Below are 4,115 nucleotides of genomic sequence, written 5' to 3' on the forward strand. Positions count from 1 at the left end.
CAATGATAATGTAAATGATACTGACCCCTAGGTTACCACTAGGTAGTTTGGTTCATCAGGCTGACCCCTGACCCCTAGTCTACTAATAGCTGGTTTGATTCATCAGGGTGACCCCTAGTTTACCACTGGGTAGGTTAGTCCATCAGGCTGACCCCTGACCCCTAGTCTAGTACTGGGTAGTTTGGTTCATCAGGCTGACCCCTAGTCTACTACTGGGTTGTTTGGTTCATCAGGATGATCTCTGACCCCCAGTCTACTGCTGGGTTGTTTGTTTCATCAGGCTGACCCCTAGTCTACTACTGGGAATTTTGGTTCATCAGGCTGACCCCTGACTCTGAGTCTACTACTGGGTAGTTTGGTTCATCAGGCTGACCCCTGATCCCTTGTCTACTACTTGGTAGTTTGGTTCATCAGACTGATCCCTGACCCCTAGTCTACTACGGGGTAGGTTAGTTCATCACACTGACCCCTGATCCCTAGTCTACTACTGGGTAGTTTGGTTCATCAGGCTGACCCCTGACCCCTAGTCTACTTCTGGGTTGTTTAATTCATCAGGCTGACCCCTGACCCCGAGTCTACTACTGGGTAGTTTGGTTCATCAGGCTGACCCCTGACTCTGAGTCTACTACTTGGTAGTTTGGTTCATCAGACTAATTTCTGACCCCTAGTCTACTATGGGGTGGGTTAGTTCATCACGCTGACACCTGATCCCTAGTCTACTACTTGGTAGTTTGGTTTATGAGGCTGACCCCTAGTCTACTACTGGGTAGTTTAATTAATCAGAATGACCCCTGACCCCTAGACTACTCCTGGGTAGTTTGTTCATCAGGCTGACCTCTAGTCTACTTCTGGGTAGTTTGGTTCATCAGGCTGACCCCTGACCCTTAGTCTACTACTGGGTAGTTTGGTTCATCAGGCTGACCCCTGACCCTTAGTCTACTACTGGGTAGTTTAATTCATCAGAATGACCCCTGACCCCTAGTCTATTACTGGGTAGTTTGGTTCATCAGGCTGACCTCAAGTCTACTACTGGGTAGTTTGGTTCATCAGGCTGACCCCTGACCCTTAGTCTACTACTGGGTAGTTTAATTCATCAGAATGACCCCTGACCCCTAGTCATCTACTGGGTAGTTTGGTCAATCAGGATGACCCCTGACCCCTTGTCTACTACTGGGTAGTTTGGTTCATCAGGCTGACCCCAAGTCTACTTCTGGGAAGTTTGGTTCATCAGGCTGACCCCTAGTCTTCTACTGGGTAGTTTGGTCAATCAGGATGACCCCTGACCCCCTGTCTACTACTGGGTAATTTGGTTCATCAGGCTGACCCCTGACCCCTAGTCTACATCTGGGTTGTTTAGTTCACCAGGCTGACCCCTGACCCCTAGTCAACTACTGGGTTGTTTGGTTCATCAGACTGACCCCGAGTCTACTACTGGGTAGTTTAGTTCATTAGGATGAACCCTGACCCCTAGTCTACTACTGGATAGTTTGATTAATAATCAGGCTGACCCCTTGTCTACGTTTGGGTTGTATAGTTCATCAGAATGACCACTGACCCCTAGACTACTCCAGGGTAGTTTGGTTCATAAGGCTGACCCCTGACCCCTAGTCTACTTCTGCATTGTTTTATTCATCAGGCTGACCCCTGACCCCTAGTCTACTACTGGGTAGTTTGGTTCATCAGGCTGACCTCAAGTCTACTACTTGGTAATTTGGTTCATCAGGCTGACCCCTCGTCATCTACTGGGTAGTTTGGTCAATCAGGATGACCCCTGACCCCCAGTCTACTACTGGGTAATTTGGTTCATCAGGCTGACCCCTGACCCTTAGTCTACTACTGGGTAGTTTAATTCATCAGAATGACCCCTGACCCCTAGTCATCTACTGGGTAGTTTGGTCAATCAGGATGACCCCTGACCCCTTGTCTACTACTGGGTAGTTTGGTTCATCAGGCTGACCCCTAGTCTACTTCTGGGTAGTTTGGTTCATCAGGCTGACCCCTAGTCTTCTACTGGGTAGTTTGGTCAATCAGGATGATCCCTGACCCCCTGTCTACTACTGGGTAATTTGGTTCATCAGGCTGACCCCTGACCCCTAGTCTACATCTGGGTTGTTTAGTTCACCAGGCTGACCCCTGACCCCTAGTCAACTACTGGGTTGTTTGGTTCATCAGACTGACACCGAGTCTACTACTGGGTAGTTTAGTTCATTAGGATGAACCCTGACCCCTAGTCTACTACTGGATAGTTTGATTAATAATCAGGCTGACCCCTTGTCTACGTTTGGGTTGTATAGTTCATCAGAATGACCACTGACCCCTAGACTACTCCAGGGTAGTTTGGTTCATAAGGCTGACCCCTGACCCCTAGTCTACTTCTGCATTGTTTTATTCATCAGGCTGACCCCTGACACCTAGTCTACTACTGGGTAGTTTGGTTCATCAGGCTGACCCCTGACCCCTAGTCTACATCTGGGTTGTGTAGTTCATCAGGCTGACCCCTGACCCCTAGTCTACTACTGGGTAGTTTGTTTCATCAGGCTGACCCCTGACCCCTAGTCTACTACTGGGTTGTTTGGTTCATCAGGCTGACCCCGAGTCTACTACTGGTTAGTTTAGTTCATTAGGATGAACCCTGACCCCTAGTCCACTGCTGGGTAGTTTGGTACATTAGGCTGACCCTTAGTCTCCTACTGGGTAGTTTAGTTCATCAAGATGACCCCTGACTCCTAGTCTACTACTGGGTAGTTTGGTTCATCAGGCTGACCCCTAGTTTACTACTGGGTAGTTTGTTTCATCATGCTGATCCCTGACCCCGAGTCTACTACTGGGTAGTTTGGTTCATCAGGCTGACCCCTTGTCTACTACTTGGTAGTTTGTTACATCAGGATGACCCCTGACCTCTTGTCTACTACTTGGTAGTTTGGTTCATCAGGCTGACCCCTGACCCCTAGTCTACTACTGGGCAATTTGGTTCATCAGGCTGAGCCCTAGTCTACTACTAGGTTGTTTGGTTCACCAGGATGACCCCTGACCTCTAGTCTACTACTTGGTAGTTTGGTTCATCAGGCTGACCCCTAGTCTACTACTTGGTAGTTTAGTTCATCAGGCTGACCCCTAGTCTACTACGGGGTAGGTTAGTTCATCACGCTGACCCCTGATCCCTAGTCTACTGCTTGGTAGAATCTTTCATCACGCTGACCCCTCTTCTACTACTGGGTAGTTTGGTTCATCAGGATGACCCCTGACCCCTAGTCTACTGCTGGGTAGTTTGTTTCATCAGGCTGACCACTTGTCTACTACTGGGTAGTTTGGTTCATCAGGCTGACCCCTAGTCTACTTCTGGGTAGTTTGGTTCATCAGGCTGACCCCTGACCCCTCGTCTACTACTGGGTAGTTTGGTCAATCAGGATGACCCCTGATCCCCAGTCTACTACTGGGTAATTTGGTTAATCAGGCTGACCCCTGACCCCTAGTGGACTACTGGGTCGTTTGGTTCATCAGGATGACCTCTGACCCTTAGTCTACTACTGTGTAGTTTGATTCATCAGGCTGACCCCTCGTCTACTACTGGGTATTTTTGTTCATCAGGCTGACCCCTCGTCTACTACTGGTTAGTTTGGTTCATCAGTCTGACCCCTGACCCCTAGTCTACCACTGAGTAATTCGGTTCATCAGGTTGAACCCTGACTCCATGTCTACTACTGGGTAGTTTGGTTCATCAGGCTGACCCCCAGTCTACGCTTGAAGTTATTGAGGAATGATGATGGTATGTAACCTCTGCTAGAGAATTGACTGTGAGGTGCACTAAGTGACAACCCACTCACTACAGATACTTTTCTGTGCCATGTTGGGAACTCAAATGACCTGTAATCCCACCCAGCTGTAGAGACCACTCCCAGAGAGGTTTCAAGACAAGGCTTGCATGCCAAATGACACTCTATCGCCTTTGTAGTGAACTACTTTTGACTATAGACACAAACAATGTGTGTAGGAGGATGTCATCCCCATTCTAGTTGGGCCTCATTTCTCCCATTTGACAAGACATCTCAGGTGTGGTAATGTGTCACACCTTTTAGAGGTTTAATGGATGAGCTAAGTATTTTTTTAAATTTAAC

Source organism: Oncorhynchus kisutch, unplaced genomic scaffold (assembly GCF_002021735.2).
Source record: "Oncorhynchus kisutch isolate 150728-3 unplaced genomic scaffold, Okis_V2 Okis03b-Okis08b_hom, whole genome shotgun sequence".
NCBI lineage: Eukaryota > Metazoa > Chordata > Actinopteri > Salmoniformes > Salmonidae > Oncorhynchus > Oncorhynchus kisutch.